This window comes from Heterocephalus glaber, unplaced genomic scaffold, assembly GCF_053883595.1.
Source record: "Heterocephalus glaber isolate CG9 unplaced genomic scaffold, H.glaber_assembly_v1.0 deba00001543, whole genome shotgun sequence".
NCBI classification, from domain to species: domain Eukaryota; kingdom Metazoa; phylum Chordata; class Mammalia; order Rodentia; family Bathyergidae; genus Heterocephalus; species Heterocephalus glaber.
The window spans coordinates 3,911,853-3,939,203 of record NW_028258336.1 but is presented as its reverse complement, the minus strand read 5'-3'; the positions used below and the strand labels follow the sequence as shown (position 1 = coordinate 3,939,203).

General features: G+C 37.3%; 1 protein-coding gene and 1 pseudogene across 1 annotated transcript in view; one reads left to right on the top strand and one right to left on the bottom strand.

Moving 5' to 3' along the window:
* The window catches only part of Nln (neurolysin), a 130,316-nt gene that overhangs the window by 14,851 nt on the left and 88,114 nt on the right, over positions 1-27,351 (top strand). The gene's annotated exons all lie outside the window — the stretch shown is intronic.
* On the bottom strand, positions 13,212-14,079 carry LOC101712334 (dnaJ homolog subfamily B member 6-like; annotated as a pseudogene).

Below are 27,351 nucleotides of genomic sequence, written 5' to 3'. Positions count from 1 at the left end.
AGGACCAGCCTCTCTAGTGCTGGTTTTCTAGCGTGTCTGTCTCCATTTCTGTGTACAATCTCTTTTCTTTCTCCTTTCCTTTAGCTTACAAAATGCTCAGGTGTCTTCCCTATATCCTCCTGTCTGAAACCTACCCTCAGTCCAGCTGCTGTGCAAATTTTGCCTTCCTTTTTGTTCCAGACTTCCCACTGCTACCTACGCATTATCTTAGGTGGCCCAATCCAGTCCAAGAATTAGATATCTGAATACTGTATAATAGAGTCTCCAGGGTCATATATCTTGTTGCCAGATCATCGTACTTCTACACCTGGCATATCTCACAGGCACTCAGAAATACTGATGTTTGAAACTTACTTGCCACTGTGTCCCCAAACCCCATCTTGCTTGCTCTCATGTTTTCTCTTGTCCAGTGTTGAATTTGCTGTTTCATCAGTAGTACCAGTGTCCACCTTGTCACCCAAACTACACTCTGTGATGTCCCATCTTTTACAAAGCCCTTCTAGTGTTGCTTTTTATTTTTTAAAGATATTTGTGATACATGTGATTTAATTATATATATTAATTATATATAAATATAGATTAATATATTATTAATATATATAATTTAATAATAAATAATTTAAATTTAAAATCATAGGCCATATTGATAAAATTGTGGATTGACAGAAATTTCTCATATTGGAAATTATGAAAGAATAGCATTTTTATCTTGTATTTGATAATTAGACCTATCTGAATGACATTTCTTGAAAACAAGCACATAAAAGTCTTTTCTTGAAAAGAGAATATATGTAAAACAAACCCATAAAGCAAAGAATGGAAAATAAAGAAAAAATACAAACTAAAAATGACAGAATCCCAAACAATTATGACAATACATTGTTTAAGCTTTCCTTTTAAAAGACAAATATCTTTGGTCATGCTTAAAAATAAAATGCAATGACATGATAACTAGAAGGGAACATGATAACTAGAAGGGAACTAAATCAAAATGCTATTGTTTTCCAAAGAAGTGCAAAGTTTTATCAGATAAACACAGACAAAGTAGGAGTTAAGTATGATTTCAACAAAATTATAGTCAAGGTGAAAAAGCACTGAACAAAATAAATATTTTTTGTGATCTACAAGTATAATCCATGATGAAATATGTGTCCCAGACAATAGAACATATTTTAAAACTTTTTAAAATACAAAAGATAGTAGAGGGCCAGGGATTTAGCTCAGAGGTTCCACCACCTACCTCGCAAGCTCAAGGTCCCAAGTTCCATCCCCAGTACCAAAAAAAAAAATAATAATAATAATAATAGAAAATGCTCTTTCATCTTGAACCCCTCTCTCTAGCTATGGGCAACCCAAATATGAAAGATCTCTTGCTGTTTTTAAGAAATCTTTCATTTGATGATCACTAACCACACCCCTGTCTTCTAGATCTGATATTCTATCCTCATGTTGGTTGATTTTGCTGTATATACTTTTAATATAGCTTTAATCTCCTGGATATCTATTTGCATCTGTTTTATGGCATCCCAGTTTTTTCCTATGTTGGGCATTCATGGTTTCCCTAAGCCCCTCTATTTTTAAAAATTTGTATCTACTCTGGATTTACTAATCATTTCCTTCATTATGATCATCATTTCTTTTGTTATCTGTGTAATTAGTATTCCTGTTTTGTTTTTGTCTATGGACTTCCTCATCTGCTTTGTTACTTCCACTACTACCATTTCATAAAATTCAGCTGGGAGGCTTTTGATTTCTTCTACCTCAGTGCCCTCTGGGCTTGCTTTGGGTGAATTGGGTATTTTTGATTGCCTCTTGCCTTGGTGTTTTCTCATTTCTTTTTTTGTATGTTTGTTTATACATTTTCTGCATTAAGGATTGTTAGTTGCTTATGTAGGTAGTTTTATTAGTAGTATCAAGACTTCTTTAGGTAATGACTACTTTTCAGAGCAGTTTTCTAGGCATAGATGGCTTTTGGCCTTTGAGTCTGTCCCAAGATCCTGTTCTGTTTATTAGGGATGAAAGGTTGCACCCAGTTCTTTCGTACTGGGCTGTGGTATTGTTTATGGGCCCCAGACAGTATTGGCATACAAGGAAGATCAATTGACCACAACTATGTCACCTTGGCTAACTTAGAACAATTAGTAATAAGTACAGTATCAAACACAAACTAGAACGTGACAAACTGTAGTAACTAATACTTTGTCACCTTTAACCCTGGGTACAAAGATCTAAGACAAATCAGAAAATTGTATACAGTAACTATCCACTCTATAGAGCAGTTTTATCCCCTTTTACCATAATGTAGTATTCGACCATAGAAAGATGTAGTTAACTACCTATAGATTCATAAGGGTAAATGGTACAGTTGTGCTAGTACTGTATAAAGAAAAAAGAAATAGATTATGAAAAATAAAGCAGTGGGTAGATGTGAAGAATGTGTTAAGATTGATGTAGAAGGTCCTGCTAAGGAGTAAAGGGAAATTAGTGGGATGACCATCTAGGAAAAAGATAAATAATAGGGAGTGGAAATTAAACTAGAGAAAGAGAAAATAAGAAAACATACTAAGGGAAAAGTTGAAAGAAAGTGAGAAAAGAGGGAGAGAAAGAGAATGAAAGGTGGACCTATTCAAACAAGTAAAACTAAGTAATATTAAAAAGGAGGGGACAATAAAAAGTGGGTAGTAAAACTCCAACCTCCACCAAAAGAAAAAAATAGTGAAAAATCAAAAATGGAGAAAGGCAAAAGACAAGCAGGGAGGGGAGAGGGAAAAAAGTTCCTATGTATTTCCAGAGGAATGTTTTCTTCCCAGGTCAGTAGTATTTAATCTTACGAGTCCCATTCCTCTTTCAAGTCCCATCCCTCCTTCATAGTCTGTGAGTTTGTATGGAGGTTACTCAGTTCAAGAGGGTCTCTCCATAATCCCTTGTTGCTAGCAGCTGTTTAAGCTGGGGAACCCTACCAGGGAAGGTGTGGGGCCTTGTTTTGAGGCTCCTGTTGTGGATTCCTTCTGGATGGAATCAATACTAATTATATCTGATGTTTATTCCAGTGTCTGGGACAGGCTCCTGATATGTGGAGGTTCTTGTGGGTTCTCAGACATAACTTTCGAGACTCTTCTGGCTTCTCAGATGTGACTCTCAGTGGAGAAACAAATCTGCCTAAGACTAACATGGACACATTCCTGCAAGCACATTGGGGACGTAGAGCACTGGGTGGTGTCTCACAGGTGTCTGGAGTACAGGCAGCCATTAACCCTTGCTGTTTAACCACGCAGAGGACTGGCCTATTACGTTAGTCAGGGACTGAGCCTAGGGCTCTGGCTGAATTCAGGGTGGAGACTCTGCTGTGTCAAGGGTGCTTGCATCACCCCACATAAACCCTAGATGCCCAGGGACTGGTGTTAGATGCCAGACAGAGACAGGTCTAGGATTGGAGCAGGGTAGTGAGGGCTTGGTGTGGGCTTAAGTGAACCCAGGGTGCTGACTATGGACTCAAACTGAACCAGTCTTGACAAGTCCCCCACTTTTGCATGGAATAAACTGCAAGCTCCCAGCAGTGACTCAGGTGAGCTTGGGGTCCAGTACTGAAGACTCCAGACACAGGCAGCAGTTGCCCCCCAACAAGTATCTGAGAACAAATGGGCAGGCTGAGGGAGGGAGCAGCCCCCTGGTCACTCACCCCTGATGTGTGCCTGCAAAAGATGCTGCCAGGCTACAGCCACCTCTGTTTGGAGAGGGGCCGATGAGGCAAAGGACCTTATACCCCAAGTCTGTCCTGGATCCTGCCAGCTATTTGGAAACTTCACAAAGTGGAAGTTCCCATGTTGGGTGCTGGCTAAGGCACCACAGGCAGTGCTCAGACTGCTTCGCCTCTTTTAAGCTCCTATTTGCACGTATGTTTTGTTTGATTTACAAGTCTGTTCCTCCAAATTGATTTTCCCGTCAGGGTGTATGTCCCTCCCCCTTCTTCCAGTTACCTGTGTTTGTAGTTGGTCTTCTCTGGTCTCTCAGACGTGACTTCTCCATTCAGTCATATTTGGACCTCCTCCTACTCTTCATCTGGATTACTGCAGCCTGCTAACTGGTCTCCTTTGCCTCCCCAAATAAACTTTTTACACCTCCCACAACTATGAGAGTGTCTAGCTAAAATAGAGATCTCAGTCTCTCGCTGATAGATTTCTGTTGGTTATAATACAAAATTTAAGCTCTCTAGCATGACATTAAAAAACCTCCAGAATCTTGTCTGTCAGTATCACCCGGTTTATCTCTCTCCAGTTCTCACTCCTGATTTACATATTCATTGTTATTCCTGTAACATAATATGTCAGTGATCTGAAATAGGATGTTTGCCATTCAGGTTCACCCTTCCAGATTTGCTGTCCTGCTTCTACACTACCCTACCCCATCCTTTCCTGGATAATTGCTATTCACACCCTCCTCCTGGGGCCTTCTCTGGCTCCCCAGTCTGAGCCTTGTTTCTTTGTCCAACCATAGCATCTTGTGTGTAACTCTAAATTGTGTTTACTATTATATCGTCATTATCTTTGTCTGGTACACATAGATGACTAGGCTTTGAACTAGCTGGTTGCTAAAATCTGTTTCTGACTGGATTTATGAATTTTCATGTTATAGTCAAATATATTTTTCTTGCGTTCTAATCTCTCCTTTAGGGTTTTTGTTTTTGTTTTTTTGGTACCAGGGATCAAGTTCAGGACCTTGCCCTTGCCAGGCAGGAGAGGCACTACTGAGCCAAACCCCTGGCCCTTTAGGGTTTTCTTTATTCATTATCCCTTTTATTGTCATTGTGACTGTTTTAATGTTTGTATGTTTTCAGAACACATGTCTAAATTTAAAATAGTAATTAGAGCTAGGTACATGAAAAGTTACTAAATGTATTTCAGAATTTTTACTATATAAATTTCCAGTCATAAACAAAAGTAATTATGTAAAGAACTCCCCATCACCATGCTTAAAAACTGTCAGAGCATGGCCAGTTTTTTTTTCCTAACACCATTCTCCACTTGCCCTCAATCATTTTATTTGTTTTTGTGGGGTTTTTTGGTCCCAGGGATCGAATTCAGGACCTTGCACTTGTGCTTGTGAGGCAGACAGCGGCACCACTGAGCTAAATCCCCCACCCCCCCAATCATTTAAAAACATATATCCACCATTGTATTATTTTCACCCTAAGTACATCAATGTATAGCTCTAAGAAATAAAGTATTTTTTCCAAACACGTAATCACAATACCATTGTCACATGCAAAAACAATAAACCCTTATTAGCAATTGAACCAGTCTTAAAAAGAAAAGCAAACTAGGGCTGGGTATTTAGCTCAGTGGCACAATGCCTGCCTTGCAAGCCCAAGGTCCTAAATTTGATCCCCGGTACAGGAGAAAAAAAAGAAAAAGAAAAATAGTTATTAGCCAGGCCTAAGATAAGGCCACACAGCAAAATAGACCTGTGTAGATGACCCCCCCCATAAAAGGCAGTGTTAGGTAATGTACTGAGACTCTTCTGAGTAACTCGTTACTAAGGATTTCAGTTGTGAAAAGTATGCCCCAAACACCAGTTAATGTGCCAGAAGCAATTCACTTCTTCTCCTAGAGAAAAATAAAAGCAAATTGTCTTTTATGACTTGCGGTTTTCCATGTATATGGATAGACCTTTTGCTAATGAATTATTGAGGAAATCTTCATTTGTGAAACAGCACTTGGTTTTCCACTTTCTGTGGTCTCAAGTGGCTTTATTTAAGCCATTTACAAGATTAAAGAATCTTGTCAGGCATGAAGGTATGTACCTGTACCTGAGACAGGAGGGTCATCACAAGGTCAAGGCCAGCCTGGACTACATAGTGAGTTCAAGGCCAGCCTGAACTACATAGCAATACCCTGTCTCAAAAAAAAAAGAAAGATGAGAAGGAGGAAGAAGAAGAAAAAGAAAGGAGGAGGAAGAAGAGAAAAAGAAAAAATCCTTTACTATTCATTTGCAATAAATGTATCTAGAACCTATAATTTTTTTTTCATTTTTTTTGAGACAGGGTCTCACTATGTAGTTCAGACTGGCTTTGAACTCACTGTGTACCCCAGACTTGCCTTGAACTTGCAGTGATCCTCCTGCTTATTTAGGCTCCTGAGTGCTGGAATTACAGGTGTGTGCCACCATACCCAGCTAGAATTTGTAATTATCAAGCCAGTTATGTCATACAGAAAATTAGGAGAAAATTAAATTCTTATCCTCTGTTACTTTTTAGTACTAAAGTTTTCCACTCTTTTTAACTTTGTAATATGTGCCTTTTTAAAAAGTTTTCTTTGACCAAGTTCAAATATTTTAATTCTGGTGTTACATAGTGCTTTATAGAACCTTAAGCATTTTTATTATATAACCATAACATTTTTTTTTATTGGAAAAGAATTTTAAACTGTCCTTTTTAACTTATTTATAATGAAATTTGAAAACAAGGACTGTTCCATTACAAAACTTAAAATTACTTTTTAAAAAATAAATGGATTCCTATGTTTTTAGCAGCACAATTCACAATATCAGTATCTTAGAAAGAGCCTTTATGTCCATCAGCAGATGAATGGATAAAGAAAATGTGGTATATATACACACAGGAGTAGTTTTCCACCATAGAAAAGGATAAATTTCAGTCATTTGACCATAATGCTAAGCTAAATAGATGCAGAATGTTAAATATCTCATGATTTCTCTTAATGAGAAATCCAAAGTATAAATAATTTAAAGAGTAAAATAAAAAGTAAACAATAAGAAACAGAGAGGTAGGGGCTGAGGATGTAGCTTAGCGGGACAGTGCCTTCCTGTCATGGGTGAGGTCCTGAGTTCGAGCCCTGATACCAAAAAAAAAGGAACAGAGAGGTGGACGTTTTATAGATGGGAAGGGGATCTAGTGATGGAGGGAGAAAGAAAGGAGGGGAAATAAAAAGAAATAAGATCCAACTCCCCATGATGCATGTACTCATTGTGTGTCACAAACATGTACTAATAAATGAAATTTTTTAGTAAATAAATCAAACATTGTAAGAAACTGGAATATAGGTAATTTGCTCATTCCTAGGGGAGCTTTTATGTAATGAGTACTACTTTAAAACCTTACTGATAGTGGAAGTTTTACGCACTGAGATTGTATGTGGCATTGTTTTCAAAATAATTTATTTTCACTATATGAGCCCAAGATTGTACAGTGGTCATTCTTGTTATCAAATTTACATACAACTTTTCTTAATGCAAAAAGAGGAGGACTGCAATGAAAGGAAATTTATCAAATTTTTTACTTTATTAGACACTAATGTCTACTCAGAATAAAGGCTAACATATTTCCAGGTTTAGGGTAATTCTTCTCTATACTCAAAATATTTGCAGTTGAATTCATGCTGTACTTTTTTGTGTGAATGGCTATTTATAGGAAGTGTACAGTGTTACTTTGGAAGGAGAACTTTGAAAACATAATGTTTTTGTATTTTTTTCTAGTGTTAGTAAACAATTTTGCTCATCTAAGAAATTACTTTCCTGTACCAGCAGGTGGAAGCAAGAACATCAGAATTGTAATTCTTTGCTTGGCATGTACTAGATGTTCTGACTATTATATATCTGTGATTCAAAGTATCCTTACGATATATCCCTCACTTAATTTTTTCAGTGATACTATTGTTTTAGCACCTTCTTTTGATTGCTTCATCTCTTGCCTGATTTACTTGGAGTCTTGGACTGCACTTGATTATTTTAGGACAGACAAATGTAAGTTTTTCATTTCTTCTTTTTTTATTACAAAAGATAAACCTTTACTTTTGCTGACTTATCATTCTGACTTTTGCCATGCATATTATCCTTAAGTGAGCTTACATCAAATATGCTAAAGAAAACTACAACATACTTTTAAGAATGAAAATGTGTACAGCTGTTTCTTCCCTACAGAAATATTATCATTCTGAAATGTTCAAAAAATTGCTAAATCATTATTTATAAATAAAGCCTTCATATACTCTACATATAACTTACATTCAGCACCCATTTGAAGTGCCAATAAAGAGACACTAGAAGCCCAAGCATAAAATATACAGGCACAAGAAAAGTGCAGTTCTCACCGTGGAAAAGAATGTGCCAAATACATTCACCTTTATTTTCTTCCTTTTTTTTTTTAAAGCAAATAACAAAGACCCAGTTTACCAGCTTTTATAAATCTAAGCCTAATATTACATATTGAAACAAAACTTTATTAAGTTGCCAGCACCCATGCACAACTAAAAACCATCCTTAAAATGTAGATTAAACCAGAAATGTGTTAGCATTGATACATTAATATCTTTCATTACTAAATACTGAAAAAACAGAAAATTATTTCTGTGGCTGGCTCCTGGTAATGTTAACTTTACAGCAGGCTGACACTACCTTACAAACACAGTTGAAAACAGATGCATGCTGGTGTTAAGAGTACAGTCTTACTGAAAGTTAAAGGGTGGAAAACAATACTCCATGCGACAGGAACCCAAAAAAAAGCAGGAGTAGCTCTCCTCTTTGCAGATCAAGTAGATTTCAAACCAACACTGATTAAGAGAGATGAAGAAGGACACTACATTCTTGTAAAGGGAACAATCCAAGAGGAAGAGATGACAATCATAAATATCTATGCACCAAACACTAGCACACCCAACTGTATAAAACAAATACTAACAGACATGAAAAGTCATATATGCACTAATACAATTGTAGTGGGGGACCTCAACACCCCACTGTCACAAATAGATAGATCAACTAGACTAAAAATAAGTAATGAAATACTAGAACTCAATTGAACTCTTGAACAAATGAACTTAACAGATGTTTACAGAGTCTCCCACCCCACAAAATCAGAATACACATTCTTCTCAGCTGCACATGGGTCATTCTCCAAAATAGACCACATACTCACACATAGAACATGTTTAAATAAGTGCAAAGGAATTGAAGTTATCCCCTGTATAGTATCAGACCATAGTGTGATGAAATTGGAGATCCATAGCAAAAGAAACTCAAAAAATTTCATAAACACATGGAAATTGAACAACACACTTCTGAATAACCAATGGGTCACAGAGGAAATTAAAGAAGAAATCAGACAGTTCCTTCAATTAAGTGACAATGACAATACAACATATCGGAATCTGTGGGAGACAATGAAAGCAGTCTTACAAGGGAAATTCATAGCAGTGAATACGCATATTAAGAAAACAGAACGAGCCCAATTAAACAACCTGATGCTGCACCTCAAGCTTCTAGGAAAAGAAGAACAGGACAACCCCAAAGCTCATACAAGGGAGGAAATTATAAAGATCAGAGGAGAAATCAATGCAATGGAGACTAAGAGAATGATACAAAAAACTCAATGAAGCCAAGAGTTGGTTCTTCGAAAGAATCAACAAAATTGACAAATCCTTAGCCAACCTTATCAGAAAAAGGAAAGAAAAGGCCCAAATCCATGCAATTAGGAATGAAAAGGGTGAAATCACAACAGACCCATCAGAAATCCAGAGGATCATCAATACCTACTTCTAGAACCTATACACCAGTAAGATGGACACCACAGAAGAAATGGACAGATTCCTAGATACATATGAATTACCAAAGTTGAATGAAGAAGACCTAAAAATTCTGAACAACCCAGTATCAACCAATGAAATTGAAAATGTAATTAAAAACTTATCAACTAAGAAAAGCCCAGGCCCTGATGGCTTCACTGCTGAATTCTACAAGACATTTAGAGAGGAACTGCTGCCACTCCTGTTTAAACTCTTCAGTGAAATTGAAAGGGAAGCAATACTCCCAAATTCATTCCTGGAAGCAACCATCACCTTGATCCCCAAAGCAGAGAAAGACCCAACCGAAAAAGAGAACTATAGGCCAATCTCACTAATGAACATAGCTGCAAAAATCCTTAATAAGGTAATGGCAAACAATGCAGAAGATCATCAAGAAGATCATACACCCTGATCAAGTGGGATTCATCCCAGGGATACAGGGAGGGTTCAGTATATGCAAATCAATCAATGTAATACACTATATCAATGGAGCCAAGGACAAAGACCATATGATTATCTCCATAGATGCAGAAAAAGCATTTGACAAAATCCAACATGCATTTATGATAAAAACCCTCCAAAAAATTGGAATAGATGGTCTCTACCTCAAACTGATAGAAGCCATCTATGAAAAACCAACAGCCAATATCATACTAAGTGGTCAAAAACTGAAATCCTTCACACTCAAATCAGGAACAAGACAAGGATGTCCACTGTCACCACTCTTGTTCAATATAGTTCTGGAAACATTAGCCACGGCAATTAGACAAGAGAAAGAAATAAAAGGAATAAAGATAGGAAATGAAGAAGTCAAACTGTCATTATTTGCAGATGACATGATACTCTATATAGAAGATCCCAAGAACTCCACCAAAAGTCTTCTAGACTTAATAACCAAATTCAGTCAAGTAGCTAGTTACAAGATCAACACACAAAAATCAATAGCTTTCCTCTACATGAATGACAGACTCACTGAGAGAGAAATAGGGCAAATAATTCCTTTCACAATAGCATCCAAAAAACTGAAATACCTAGGAATCATCCTAACAAAAGAAATCAAAGACCTCTTCTCTTGAAAACTATGGCACTCTGAAGAGAGATTGAAGATGCTATCAGAAAATGGACAGACATCCCCTGCTCCTGGATAGGAAGGATTAATATAGTGAAAATGGCCATACTTCCAAATCTGCTATATAGATTTAATGCAATTCCAATTGAGATCCCAGCAGCATACTTCATAGACCTTGCGAAAACAATCCAAAAATTCATTTGGAGCAAAAAGAGACCCAGAAGAGCAAAAGCAATTCTAGGTAACAGAGACATGGCAGGGTGTATCACAATCCCCAACCTGCAACTATACTGCAAAGCTACTGTGATAAAAACAGCATGGTACTGGCAAAGAAACAGACCTGAGGACCAGTGGAACAGATTAGAAGATGCAGAAACAACACCAGACACACGCAGCCATCTCATCTTTGACAGAGGAGCCAAACACCCTCACTGGAGGAAAGATAGCCTCTTTAATAAATGGTGCTGGAAAAACTGAGCTTCAACTTGCCAAAGATTAAAACTAGACCTGTATCTCTCACCATGCACTAAACTAAAATCAAAATCAAAATTTAGATTAAAGATCTAAATATTAAAATAGAAACTCTGAACCGGTTGGAACAGAGGTTAGGTAGAACTCTTGAAGACATTGGTGTAGGAAAAGACTTTATGAACAAAACCTCAGTTGCCCATGAACTAGCACAAACAATCAACAAGTGGGATCTCTTCTTATTAAAAGGCTTCTGCACAGCAAGAGAAACCACCAGCAGTGTGAACAGACAACCCACAATGTGAGAAAAAATCTTCACCTGCTCTTCCTCAGACAGAGGTCTACTATCTCGAATCTATAAAGAACTTAAAAAGATCAGACCTCCCAAATTTAAAGACCCAATCCAAAAATGGGCATCTGAAATGAACAGACATTTCTCAGACAAATAGGTAGAAATAGCAAATAAATACATGAAAGAATGTTCAACATCACTGGTCATTCGAGAGATGCAAATGTAAACAATGCTGAGATTCCACCTCACTCCAGAAAGAATGGCTGCTATCATGAAATCAACCAATAACAAATGCCTGCAGGGCTGTGGGGGAAGAGGAACCCTGCTCCACTGCTGGTGGGAGTGTAGACTGGTGCAACCACTGTGGAAATCAGTATGGAGATACCTCAAAGAACTAGGACTGGAAGTCCCATTTGACCCCGCTATTCCCCTGCTGGGGATCTTCCCCAAAGAATTAAAAGAATCATACCACAGTGATATATGTGCACCCATGTTCATAGCAGCACAGTTTGTGATAGCTAAAACTTGGAAACAGCCCAAATGCCCACCAACTGGAGACTGGATAAAGAAAGTGTGTTTTTTTTAAATAAAATTGAGTACTACTCAGCCATAAAAAATGAGAAATTAGAGACATTTATAGCTAAGTGGATGCACATTGAGGAGATACTCTTAAGTGAAATAAATAGGACACACATGTGTAAATACCGAATAGTTTCTCTGGTGTGAGAAACTGAAAGTGTAAATAAGGACTAAAATGTATAATAGGTAATGTGAACTAGGAAGAAAAGGGGCAAAGGGGAAGGAAGTGGGAGGAGTAGGGGAAAGGATAGAAGGGAATGGGATTAATATGAGAAAATGGAAAAATGGGACCAAAATCTTTGTAAATAGGGAGGAATGGAGGGGTTGAAGGGAGGGCTGGGCAAGGGTGAAAAATAAGAACCAAGAGAGACTATGTAAAGGTGCAAATTTCATGATATTGTATACCTAAAATGTACCAATGATTAGAATGAATAATCAATAATGTAAAATAGGAAGAAAAGGTCCAAAGGGGTGTAGGAGTAGTGGGAGGGGCAGGGGAAAGGAAAGAAGGGAAAGGAAAAATGATGAGAAATGGAAAAAATGGAAATAAAGTCTTTGTAACTAGGGAAGGGTGGAGGGGGTGAAGGGAGGGCTAGGAATGGGGAAAAATAAGAACCAAGATGCATTATGTAAAGGTACAATTCCCAATGAGAAATGTAATTGTGTTGTATACCTACAATGTACCAATAAAAGAATTTAAAAAAAAAAAAAGAAAGAGTACAGTCTTGACCTAGCGCTACTCAAGGGTCAAGGATTACTTTGCATCATGTTTAATAAAAAAGCAAAGAGCATACATGGTCCTGCTGTGTGGTCCCAACAGTAAACTCAAAAGTCTGTCACAAAGAGGGGCTCTGATGAGCTGTTTATGAATACTTTAGGCACAATTAGTTATACTGAAAATCGAGTTTGTTTGAAATCTTCAAAAAAAAAATGTTCCTGCTGTATGTGGTGACACACACTTATAATTCCAGCACTCAGGAGGCTGTGGCAGGGGGGTCCATGAGAGTTCAAGACCAGCCTGAACGACATGGCAAGACCCAGTCTCAAAATAAAAAAGTTCCCAGGGCTGGGGATTTAGCTCAGTTGGTCCGTTGCCTACTTCGAAGCACAAGGTCCCAAGTTCGATTCCCAGTACCAAAAAAAAGAAAAAACAAAATAAAAAAGTTCCTATCAATCCTCAAATGGTGCTTGTAACAGTTGAACATTTCTGTTAAATCCCTGTGTTGAATTACTCATTATCCAAGCATAGCAACTGCTCCTTACCATTTATTAAGGACTTTAACTGTCTTTTCTCCAACTTCTACTCATTCTTGACTGTTCTCAACCATTCTCTTCATGATTTTTCTACCATTAATGATTTTAGTAGAACTTGGTATAGATTTGAAGTTGCTCATCTCAGTGCCGCCAAATGATGTGAACAAAAATGAACTGAGAGCTGGACGTAGTGACGCACACCTGTAATCCTATCGCTTGGGAGGCTGAGGCAGGAGAATTGCTGAGTTTGAGGCCAGGCTGGGTGACATAGTGAGTTCAAGGCTAGCCTCAACTACAGAGTGAGACCCTGTCTCAAAAAAAAGAAAATGAACTGAGGACCCCATAACCTAGAGACCGAATGAAGTAAAACATGTATCAAACAAAGAAAATCCACCTTTAAAGAATGAAAAGTCATTGAAGGCAAAGAAAAGGGAACCCACAGTGAGTTCTCCTTCCTACCAGACTCCTTTGGTTCTCCTTTGGTTATCCCCCAATAATCTTCAAATGGGTCTTTGAAAAAGTCAAATGAAAATGGGTCCTTCCACCAAAATATTCCTGAAGACATCATCTGGGTTCCAGAATGTGAAACCAAACTCAAATGAACTTTCAAAGTGACTTCCACCTCCTCAACCATTCTTTGCCATATTTGTCATAGATGTCCAGTTCTTAAGCATGTGGTAAAACCTCATACACCTCAACCACTTGTTTGAATTTTTACTGTGCTTCTTATTCTCAGGATTTTTATCTGGATGCCACTTTAGTGCCAGTTTCTGATATGTCTTCTTGATGTCCTCAGGTGAGGCATATCTTTGCACACTGGGAACTTCATAGTAATGTACCATGTTTTAACAGGTTGGAACAAATCCAAGGATGTGGATGAAGGAGGGAGGTGTGCAGCTCCAACATGGTACACTGATGGTGGCAGTGCTTCCTCCATCTCTTTTCTATACTCACTGATTGAACAGTTACAACACATGTGGTGTATGCCAAATATATTCTGCCATCCACGTTCACCAGGAAATGCAAAAATAACTGAGACATGGGCCCTGTTTCCAAGGAGCTTACATTCTGAAGAATTAGAAGGGAAATGTCTACAGTGTGCGCTCCCTGATCTATGGGGAGATACATCAGTCATCCTTGTTGATGGATCTCCAACCAGGCTATGGCTGACTCAGGTAGTGATAAAGTTCAGTATTCACACAGACTACAGTTCACTCAACAGATATTTTATGAATACCAGGCACTATATAGGGACTTAATTAGTATATAAACATACACTGTTTTCCTTTAGATAAAAGGCCAAAACTGTCTTTTAAGAGAATAATATTTTTACATTTTTAACACCGCTTTTTAAAAAAATTTAATATATGTGTGCACAAGTAAACAACTGACATATAGATCCTAAAACATTGATCTTAAGAAATTTGCAATTGGAAATAGCCAATATGAGTAATATTCCATGGTATGTAGAAGACTTTCCACAAGTGTTGGTTGAAGTAAAATTATGTTCCAATAGATAAATCCTATTAGCTGTCATTAACAGCCAATACTAATAAAAATACTTTTACAGAGAGTATAAAAGAGAAATTCTAAGGTTTAGTGTACATGTATATATGTATGTAGATATAGGAAAGAGAAGGACTTCATAGTGACAAAATCAAAGAGAATGGCATCAGAATTTCTTGCAAAATTTAGCACCACCAATGTTCTGTACTGTCCCTAAGCCCCAAGCTATCAAACACTTTAATCCATCATGCCTTAGAAATGTCCAGTCCAATTAAAGGATTTTAGTTTTTTTCATTAGCTTCATTATGAAAATTACTAAGGGTTACACAGCCACTGTCTAACCTGTTTCAGCCCTACCTCTCACCCATCTACACTCTATTAAATTCACATACCTACCATACTTCACACAGCTGTCCTGAAGGACTCTGCCAGCTTGGAAGTTACATCCTTATTGAAGTCTTTCTTAGATTCTCACTGTGTCCTCTACATTCCTATTGCTTTATTTGTGTAGATTACTACCTGATAATTGAATCTGTCTCTTTTTCACAAGTCGATAAGCTCTTGAAAGGCAATAACTATGTTTTGTAATGTCAGTATTTATTGAAGAAATGATGGATTTCTAAATTATTTCACAGGAAATCCCTTAAGAAAGAGCCTTTTTGTTTTGCTACATAGTCTGCATTGTAGGCATAATTCCAAGTGAAGGTAACAAGTCAGTATCTCTTATGTGAGGAATCACAGAGGAATAAAGAACCAGTGTTCTTTATTGCATAGAAAGTTTTCTCAGAATGCCTCCACTAAATCTTTATCAATAAGAAGTATAAAACCTCTGCTTGAGTACTTTATTAAAGAGTAGACTGTTTCCTGGGAATATACTTTTTCATGTTTTTATTGATTACCTAAGAACAATTAATTAAAATGCTCTGGAAAAGCATGAGACCTTGATGCAATGGGCAGCCATCCAAGTAGTCCCAGTTTGAAGTTGTTGATGTTGTTTGTTTTATGGTACTGGGGGTTAAACTGAAGGCATTTTCACTGAACTATATCCCCAGCTCTTTTTATTTTTTTATTTTGGGACAGAGTCTTGCTAAGTTGCCCACACTCAGCTAAAACTTATGATCTTCCTGCTTCAGCCTTCCAGTGCTGGGATTACAGACATGCTCCACCACACACGGCTTGAGTTGTTTTAGCCTTTGGCAATGGGTGACTAACAGCTGCCCAAGCCTACATGGCCTGTTGTTCTGAGATGGATGAAAGCTAAAGTGGAACACTTCCACAGCTCTCAAAGCATTCCATCAGATAGTAGTGCAGATAACAAATCAAACAAGTGATATAAGTAAGTGAGCTTTTATCTACCTTATTGTCTCTCCATTTGAAAGTAGAGTGGAGGATGAGGGAGGTGCAGTTGGTGAGAAGTTTGATGTTTTCCTTTGTATGTTTACAATTTAGGTTAAGAAAGTGGGCTGCAGGGTCAGGACTAAATTTGAATCCTAGCCCCACACCTGTTGTGTGAGCTTGAATGAGTTTCTTTACTTAATTATGCCCAATAAAACTTGTTTAAAAATACCTGCCGTATGTCTGATTGGGAAGATTAAATAAGAAAATGCATTATACTCTTCAATGGCCTCTTTAAAAATGTTAAGGTTGGTGATAATAGCACCGGTCATATGTGTAACAAATTTCTACCTTAGATCCCTTGGTGGAGAGTAGAAAACTAAGACAGGAAATTTTTAAGAAAGATAAGACTGAATATGTTGCATTTGGATGTCTGTGGATCTGAAACTCCGCTAGAGATCTGGATGGAGACTATAGATGATTATAGGTGGTCATTGAAGCTGTAGGAGAGGAAGGCATCTCTGAGGAGAAAAGAGACTACCAAGTGCAGAATCATGAGTGACACAACTTTTATGAATGAGTACAAGAAGAGAAGCCAGCATATGTTGAGAGACATAAAAAGGAGCTAGGGATTTAGCTCAGTGGTAGAGTGCTTGCCTAGCATATGTAAGGCCTTGGATTTGATCTCCAGCACCATAAAAATAATAATAATGATAATTTGCAGTACTGGAAATTAAATGCAGGGTCTTCACACTGAGTTGTATCCCCAATCCTTTTATTTTTTATTTTGAGACAAGGTCTTGCTAAAATGTCCAGGTGGAACTTCAACTTAGAATCATCGTGCCTCAGCCTCACAGAGTGCTAGGATTACAAGTGTGCAACACCATTCCTGGCTTAATAATAAAAACAAAATTTGAAAGACAAATGAGAAAAGAATCAGAAAAGAAGAAAAATGACTTTTGCCAGACCACTTTTAGTGGAATAATATGTAAGAATTAGTGATAGGCAAGAAAGTAGAGGCAATAAATGGGAAATTTGCTAGGTGTAAAGGCTAAAGACTAAATAGAGGTACACATCTTTCTTTAAATCTAATAGAAATAAGATGGGTATAGATAAATATTACATTTCCTGTAATTCAGAAATCCAACTAAAATGGCCTATGTGGACACTAATTCTCCACATTCTGCTGAAGAATAGCAAAAGTAACAATTTTGGCTAAAGTTGTGAGTCTGTGTTTACTGGCAAAAGTTGACTTATACTGCAACATGTAATTCTGGAACATTCTGTTCATCAAAAAATTTAATCCCAAACCAAATTAAAAGCTCCTTATATGGAAATAACCATTGTTAAAAGAATAGTGGCTTAAGTAACATGTTTCCCTATGTTTAAGAACTATAATTAAATGACACTGGAAGGCACAATCACTGTTGAGCATTACTCCTACATTGGCTCCCCCACTGCAGCAGTTCATTCAGAAGAAAAATTGTGAACAACATTCAGGATACTGGAGTATCCAGTACATTCCATTACAACAAGGCTGTATCATTGTCTCCTGTTGCACATCAGGGGTTTCTATAATGCTCTATGGAAGCTAAACACTCTCAGATGGAACAATTTGCATATTGGATATATAAATAATAAAAGTGTTAAATAATCTTATAGGTTCACAAACCACATTAGGTTCAGGGTTCTATAAATATCTATGGTTGCACGACCTTATTGCTTTGGGCCTTTGGTAGTACATGGCGGAGGTTTGCTTACATCATGGCAGCTGGGAAGCCAAAAGACACAGCAGAGGGCCAGGTTTCCAGTATCCTTTCTAAAGATACTCCAAATGACCTAACTTGCTTTCACTAGGCCAGTGATGGTGAAGGTTTTAGAGCCTTTACTGATAACACACAGCCCACTACACCACACATACCATAGGTTCACCACCACTGCACTAGGCCCTACCTACTAAAGATTCTGCCACCTCCCCGTAGTGCCATGGTTGGAGAATACGCCCTTAACGTATAGGGCTTTAGAGACATTTAAGATCCAAACTACAGCACCGGGTTTCAATAAGGACGGAGTGGAAAATGCATTGCTCTGTGACGACACTGAGAATGGAGGGAAGTTTCAATATGAGAGGAAACTGGGACTGTGGGAGGAGATTCACCAGCTGGCAGTGCTGAACATTTGGGACAGGGGCAGGATGTGTGGTATGTAAAGATACTCAGATCAGAGAGAAAACTGTAAGTTCACATGTATCTGTTATGCGAAAGGTCTGATACCAGGAAGTTTTAGGTAAATTTTCTAACTTGATCTACCTTGGTAAGTCCAGTTAATAAATTAGATTAACTCTTATTTGTAAAATTAAGGACATGAAATTTAAATAATCTCATAGGAAGAAAAGCCATTTTTATATTCTAATCATGTTGTCACCAGGCGTTTGAAAATGATGCTTATTCATACTTACTCAGCTTTGGTCTCAGTGTTATAAGGAGACTGCCTATAGGACAACTCAGCAAATGACCTCTCATCCTCTTTCTCTCCCCTTCCTCCTTCCAAAAAAAGGTATTTAGGAACCTGGTTTGCAATTATAAGGGAAAAAGGACACCCATGAGATGACACAGGCAGAGCTGCTTGGCATATATTCGCTTCAGGTATAGTTTTAGAAATAAGGTCATCAAGTTGGTTCAGCCCATTGGAAGTATCTGCAGAGGGTGGAAGTGTTCTCTGTGTGTTGCCCATTATGGTAGCCACTTAGCGAAAGTAGCTGTGGAATACTTGAAATGTGTTGTGCAAAAGTTGAGGACATCAACTGTTTATTTACTCTTCATTTAAATTTAAGTAACCACATATGGCTACTGGATTGTGGATAAGAAGCTACATGGCCAATGGCTTCAAGAGGAAATAGGCTAAGTCCTAGGAATAGGTAAGCTGCAGGGAATTGTGTGGCTGGACTTCCATATTGGGGAATGAAATAAAGGAGCCCTGTATGCTCTGAGGAAGGGAGTCTGGAGGCTGAACTTGAGCTATGGCCTGACAAGTAAGGAAAGGGATGATCTATTCAAAGCAATGGATGGAAAAGACAACTATATGAACAACAGGAATCAAGATTAGAGGGAAATATTTCTAATGAAATAGACCAGAGAAATAATTAAACATACACAGAAATTCCAGACAGGATGAGGGGTGGTTGACTGAATGCAGACCTCAGTGGCAGTCTACAGCAGAACATTTTTTTCCAAAGCACATACTTTGCCACGTATTTGAAAGAATTGGGGAAAATTTCAGGAAGCATTATATAAACCATATAATACAACACAGCAACTCTATAGAAAAGGGATGGAAAAAATATAAATTATAGAGACATGGAAGTTGAGGCATTTTGCATAATGCACGTTAAGAGTAGTCTGGCTTTAATAAAACACATTTTCTTGTATGAATGTTTGTGATGATGAAGGAAGATGGTGTTGCTGCAGTTTTCACCACAGCAGTCCCTTCTTGTTCCATGTATCAGTGAGCATTTACTGTCAGTTCAGCAGAGTGCAGTGTGTTGGGGTGGAATATGCTGTAAAAATTGTGCTTGAGAAAATCCTAGTCTCATTTACAGTGCAAGACAAACTAATGGAATATGTGGAGGACAGCAGTTTCAGTGTGTAAAATGAATGACACAGATGAAAGATGGTAGAAGCTCAAATCTGGGTGAACTAGAATGGCCAAAGATAGCCCTCTTAAGAGGAAAAACAGGCCCTGAAACTGTGCTTCAAAAGAAAAACAATTCCAGTAAGTCACAACATTTCTGAAAGTACATTCCACAGAATGTTTTGCAAAAGTTTTAAGCTAATAATTAACTCAGAATAACTGTGGCATACTCATTTGTCCAAGTGAAATTCTGCATCCTGGTGATCTGTCAAAGTCTGGCTTAAGCACTTCATTAGTTTTTTGGACACAGAAGATTATAGCCCTCACAGGTGTACTTTCCTCTCAGTTTCTTTATAGTGTTCTGTATTATTTCTTAGTTAGAAATTTCACAGGGTTATATTTTGAAAAGTACTTAAAGACAAAAGGACCAATGAAGAAAGTGTGATTGAAACAAATAATAAAGAACGTCGAATTTTATGGGAGAAAAAAAATAGTGTTTAGGCAGTAAGGATCGCTGATTCATCTAGGGTTTCATTTTCAAATAATTGCACATAGTGGCTCCTGTAGAGAAAGGAATCATGCTGTGTTGCCTGCTTTCAACTTTTTTACCTCTCTGTTACAAAAAAAGTCAGTCTTCACAGGGTCCTCAAAATTATGAGCACAACTGAGTCTGAATAAGATACAAGGAGCAGAAAGGTACTGCTGAGGGCTCTTGTTACTTTTGCTGCTCCAACTGCCATGAACTGTTAACCCTTCTGCCACCCTGACTTGGAGCCAGCCGATTAAGGACAGAAACCTCCATGAACTAGAGAAGCTCAGCCAGTCCCAGCCCCCGGAACGAAGCTCCCCCACTGCCATCCCAGGCTCCTAGGGAAGAGAAGGTGAGCCGGTCCCAGTACCCAGAAGGAAGCTCCCCCACTGCCATCCCAAGCTCCTAGGGCAGAAAAGCTGAGCCGGTCTCAGAACCAGGAAGGAAGCTCCCCCAATGCCATCCCAAGCTTCTAGGGCAGAGAAGGTGAGCCACATGGGTGCCAGAAGCACCCTCTCCCATGGAAATGAGAAGACACGTAAACAAGTCTCAAAAACAGACTTCTGGATCACCTACAGCAACCCCAAAGGGAAATGAGATGGAACAATCTGATACTCAACCACCTGGACTCTGAACTGGCAACAAAAGAGGATCTGGGAAAAATGAAATCAGAAATAATTACTCAGATAAAAGCAAAGATATTGCTCATGGTGCAAGCCATGATTAATAAATCTAGAGAGGACACAGATAAAAAAAATAGAGGATCTGAGGAACATGATGGAATCCCAACATAGGAAACAAATGGAATCCATGAAACAGATACAAACAGATTTCCAAGAGATTAAAAACTCCGTCGAAAGTCTGTGGAGCAGAATGAACCAATGTGAGGATAGAATTTCACATATAGAAGATAAGATTGCAGTTGGTGAGGAGGAAAAGAAAAATTGCTTTAAAATTGTAAGGGAACATAAATCAATCCAGCAGCTGCTAGACAATGCAAAGAAGAATAACATAAGACTGATTGGAGTCAGTGAAAAAAGAGTAGAGAGTGCAGGTGACATAAAAAACTCTTCACAGAAGTGATGGCAGAAAACTTCCCAAGGAGGGGAAAAGAACTTGACATACAGATAAGTGAGGCATATAGGACTCCAGCTAGCCTTGATCAAAAGAATCTACACATAGGCATATAATAGTTAGGATTCCAGAAATCCAACAGAAGAATAAAATTCTACAAGCAGTGAGAGAAAAGAAACAAATCACATACAAAGGAAAGCCCATCAGAATCACAGCAGACTTCTCAATGCAAACCTTCAAGGCAAGAAGAGCTTGGAGTGATGTATTTCAAGCCCTAAAGGAAAACAGCCTCCAACCCAGATTGATGTACCCTGCAAAACTATCTTTCAAAATGGATGGAGAAATAAGATACATTCATGACAAAGAGCACCTCAGGAACTTTACGAATACCAAAGCGGCAGTCCAAAAAATTTTAGACAATACCCTGGGAAAAGACAATGAGGATCACAGCCCCAGGAAACCCAGCAGAATGAATCCATTGGGCATGATAAACTAAACGCAAAGGGGGAGAATCCAACAAAAAGAAAAAATCATGACAAGCCTTTTAAAACTTTTAACTTCATCTCCCTAATGAGTGTATAATTCAATCTTATTATTGTACTGATTAGTATTTTTCTGATTCTAGAGTTGCACACCATTCCTTGTGCTATACTGGCTATTTATCATATTCTTATGTGTCTACATTTTAATTGGGTTGTCTATTAATGAGCTCTAAGAATTCTTTATATATTCTGGTCATAGGTTATATGCATTGTAAATATGGTCTGTTTAAGGACTACTTTTCATTTTAATGATGTCATTTAAAGTTCTAAATTTTGATGGAATCTCATTTATCAATTTTTTTCTTTTATACATCATGGTTTTTTTGTATCCTAGGTAGTTCTTGCCTACCCTGAATTCATAAATATTTTCCCTTATAATTTCTTCTTAAAGTTTTATACTTTTAGGCTTACTTATTTATGTTCATAGATCCCTTCAAGTTATTTTCATGTATGGAAAAAAAGGATTGAGGTTAATTTTTTATATACGGATACCAGGTGTTCTAGTGCCATTTGCTGAAAACACTATCTCTTCCTCAGCTCTTGAATTGAGTTTATATTCTATAAAATGCTAATGTTAAATAATCTTTCAAAACTCAGTGGACCATATATATGTGTGGTTCTATTTCTAGATTCTCTGTTTTATTCCAATGATCTATATGTCTTTCCTTACACCAACACTGCCTTGATTACTGTAGCTTTAGAAGAAGGCTTAAAATTAGGTACTAAATGTCTTACAACACTGTTTTTGTTTTTAACTTTTCTAGGTCCTTTGTACTCCTACATAACTTCTAAATTTCAATATCCAGTTCTTCATTTATAGCAAGTATACACAGACCTGAATTTTTATATATACCTTGTGTTTTCTAATCCTGCTAAATTCAAGTGCTCCTAGAGATTTCTTAGTATTTTCTCTGTAGATGATCATTTCATCTACATATAAAGATTTTGCTTCTGCCGTGGCAATCCTATCCTAGTTGTGTCATTTTATTGCCAGACTATTTTGGTGGGGACTAGGTTTCAAAGTTTAATGGACAGATAAAGAGTAAGCATATCTACCCTTGTTCCCCACCTTAAGGAGAAAGCATTGTATCTTCTCCATTTATGGAAGTATGGAGTACATGTCTTTAATCTGTTAAGAAGTTTCTGTTCTACTTCTAGCCTCCTGATAGCTTTGACCATGAACAGCTGTAGAATTTAGTCCAATACTTTTTCTCCAACTAGTGACAGGATCATATGGCTTTTTCCTTTCCTCTGTTAAAATGATGACTTTTGGGGGAGGATCTCCCTTCCAATGCTGAATCAACACTGCCACCCTATAACAAAACCACTTTCTACATTCTGCCAGATCTGACTTCCAATTGTTTTGTTAAACAAATTTCCATCTATGTTCATACTTTTTTCTTCTATTATCTTTATCCAGTTTTAGGATTAGCACAATGTTGATTTCCTTAAATGAGGGGAGAAGTGTTCCTTCTTTTTTCTGCTTTAATTGTTTGATATAATTTATCAGTTAAAATGTTTATGAGCCTGCTGTTGTCATATAGGTAGGTTTTCAAGCTAGGAATATACTTTCTTTAATAGGTGCTATTCAAATTTTATATTTCCTCCAGAGTTAGTTTCATTCATTTGTCTTCCAAGGTACTTCTTAGAAGTTGTCAAATTTATTTCAGAACAGATTTTTGAAATATGCTTTCTATATCCTTTTAAATTCTGTAAAAATCTGTGGTAATGTCTCCTAGATCTTGATATTGTAATTTAAAATATGTATAATTGATATTGTGTAACAGGAAGAAAAGGTCTAAAGGAGCAGGGGAAGTGGGAGGAGTAGGGGAAAGGAAAAAAGGGAAAAGAAAAAAATATGAGAAAAGGAAAAAAATGGAATCAAAGTCTTTGCAAATAGGGAAGGGTGGAGGGGTTGAAGGGAGAGCAAGGGAAGGGGAAAAAAATAAGAACCAAGAGACTCATGCAAAGGTACAAGATCCCAATGATGAATGTAACTGTATTTTATACCGAAAATGTACCAATAAACTTAATGGGAAAAAAAAATTACAAGCACAGCTGCTAGAATGGCTACAGGTGCACTGTGTCCCAGAGGCAGCTGAAGAAGAGATTAATGCACCAGCATCCAAAGCATCAGATGAGTTGAATGTAACAAAGGGGAAAAGGAAAGAAGATGGAAGAGGAAAAGCAGTATCAATAGAGAGGAAAAATACTCAATAAATTAAATATTTTAGTTAGAATATAGAGAAGCCTCCTTCTTTCCTTTCCTTTCCTTTACTTTGTGTAGCAAAAATTGTAAATCCTAAAATAAAGATAAAATCCCAGAAAGTGACAAAAGAAAATATAAAATTGTAGTGTGTGCTATTGACCCATTACATCATTATTTCTAATTTTCCTTTCTTTCTTTTTGGCCTTTCCATGTTCAAGAAAGAATACATTAAAGAAAGGGTAGCTTTTCATTGGTTTCAGTGGAAACCATAGAAGTGTGTATCCATTTGGCCAGGTGGAGGAAGTGACAGTTTTCTGAATTTAACTAAGGTAAAATCAAGTGTACTGTGACCACTCACTCAACCTTTTGGTAAATGTTAGGAAATTTAGTGAAAACCACTGGACATCATCTTATCAATGAAATGCTTAAAGTAATTTTATTTTAAAGCTATTTAGCAGTAGTGAATCTGTTTGTAGTCATCAATTCATTCTAAGATAAGTGGTGAGATGAATAGAAGTCCTATGTTTTAAATATTATCCTGCTCCTTACTGTTCATATAACTCAGTAATCCCAGGGCCAGACTTTTTTTTTTTTTAAGACTTTTTGTTTGTGATAGAACTTCTTTGGTAGCACAGTTAATCATGGTCATGGCTTATCTTTTCTTAGAGCCTTTGGTTCTGTGTGTCCATAAGGGTTACAAGAATAATTATTTAAATTTTTCAGCAAATTCCACACCCTGAACTTCACATTTTGGATCAGCATCAGGCATGTAAGACCTTTCATCATTTTTTATACTCTGACCACAGTAGGTTTTTTTTTCTCTATACTTATTCCTTTATTAGTTTTTATTCATTACTTATGATCTTATGTGAAGCCAAAATATAAGCTCACATTCAAACTGACCTAAGCAATAAAGGATATTTATTGCCTCACAACTGGAATGTCTGGCTCTAGATCAGACTTCAGAGTTAGTTGATATAAGAGTTCAGTGATGTCATTAAATATTTGGTTTCCTTCCTTTATTCTACCATTCACAGTGTTTATTTCATTATAAGTCAAATTCCAGTCTTTCTCATAGGATGGCTGCCAGCTACTGTCAAGGTCATGCGCTCACTCAGTTGCAGTCAGTGGAAATGAGACCTGTTCTCAGTGTTCCAAGCAAGGATTCTGGAGTTGGAAGCAGCTACCCTCAAAGAATTTGAACTGTGAGGGGCTGGGGGTGTATGTGTACTGGGAGGAAAAAATATATATGTGATTAAATGTATATATGTGAAAAAAAGATGAGTGGCTAGACAACTAGCATATATCTAACCATCTTGTGCACTCTAGACCTATTAGTATTTCTGGAGCCTTTTCCATGAAAATAAAACTACTTTTTCATATTCTGCTCCATAACTTCCTTTCCTCTCTTGACTTTTAGTAAAATCCACTCAACTCTGAAGAAAATATTTCCCCTACATTCTTCTTTCTTCCACACCCAATACCACAAAGTAGGAAGAAAATATCAGCATCTTGGTTCCTCACCGGCCACCTCTACCTGCAGTGATACTCCTAGATCAGTACTTCCTCTACTGATATAAGCACCTTTATTGGGGATTACAGGGTAGAGTGTATGCACAAGGCCCTAGATTCAGTCCTCAGCACAACAAAAACAAAGCACCTTTGAACCTCAGGGTATAAGTTTCCCATTCTATACCCTGTGTATCATGTCTTCTCCCAACCATGTTCTTCAAGAGTTTGATTTTTTTCCCCCTTTGTTCTTCAAGATTTTGATTTCTACTCTTTTTTTTTTTTTTTGGTACCAGGTATGGAACTCGGGTCCTTGCGCTTGCACAGCAGGCAACGAAACCACTGAGCTAAATCCCCGGCAAGATTTTGATTTCTGATCCAGTCTTTCTAATCCCAGAGCAATCACCAAGCTGCTGACTCCAATATTCACATAGACCTTTATTCGAATTACTGTGTTTACACTATTCACCTTGTTTATATGAACCATGTACTTTCAAGAAAATTCCCTGTATATTCTCATACTGCTTAAACTTTGAGTTCTTAAATTCAAATATCTCACATTTTTACTGTTACCTAACTATTCCATTATACTGTTATTTTACTGAGACTCTAGTTTCTCTTCCTATCTAAAACAAATTGCTCTGCTCATGTTTTATATCTCATTTATTTTTGCTTCTGTAGAGATCTTGCTCACTATCATCTTTTAGGTTGAAAAATTTTGTTTTTGTTTTTTTTTTGGTACTGGAGATCAAACTCGGGACTTTGCACTTGCAAGGCAGGCAGTGGAACCACTGAGCTAAATCCCCAGCTCGAAACAAGACTTTAAAGACACACATAAGTAATTGAATTCAGAAACCTACTGAGTCTTCATGATTCTTTTCTCAATCTTTTACAGTCACAATAATTTTTTGTTGTTAATTTTCAGTAACTATCCTTTTAAAAGTAGGTTTTTAAACTTTTTCTTAGTACCCGTCTGCAGTTAATACAGTTTACAATCATCTTGAGGAGTGGTTACATGTACCTACCATAGCTTGTTTCTTTATTTTGTTAATTCCCTACCACTTTCCTCCTCCTCCCCTACTCTTCCAATTCCCCATCGCATTTTTCATTCTTGTTATTATTAATCTTACCTCATGTTATGGCATAAAATATTTACATTAATTGAGGTTATTAGGTTCCTGTACATAGCATGTCTTTATTATACTTATTTACCCTTCTCCTCCTCAAACTTTGCACTTGTTGCCTTGGACCACTTCCCTATTGTAAGAGATCCATCTCCTTGTTCCCTTCTGTCCATCCTTTATTATTCTCTCTGCACTTTGCTTCACTCAAATGAGAGATACCATATGATATTTAAGCTTTTATGTCTGATTTATTTCACTCAACATTCTATTTTCTAGTTGAATCCATTTTCCTACAAATATCTCAAACTTGTCATTCTTTATAGCAGAGTAGTATTCCATTATATACAGACTCCACATTTCCTTTATCCAGTCATCTGTTGATGGGTATACAGGCAGTTCTGAGGTTTTAGCTATTACAAGTTGTGCTGTTATAAACATTGGTGTGCATGTGTTGTTGTAGTATGATGTTGTAAGCTCTTTGGGAAAGATACCTACCTAGCAAGGAGACCATTGAGTCTCATGAAATTTTTTTTTTTTTATTCCTCATTTCACTTCTTTGAAAAATCTCCATGCTGGAGACTAAGAGATGATAGAAAAAAATCAGTGAAGCCAAGAGTTGGTTCTTGGAAAGAATAAACAAAATTGACAAACCCTTA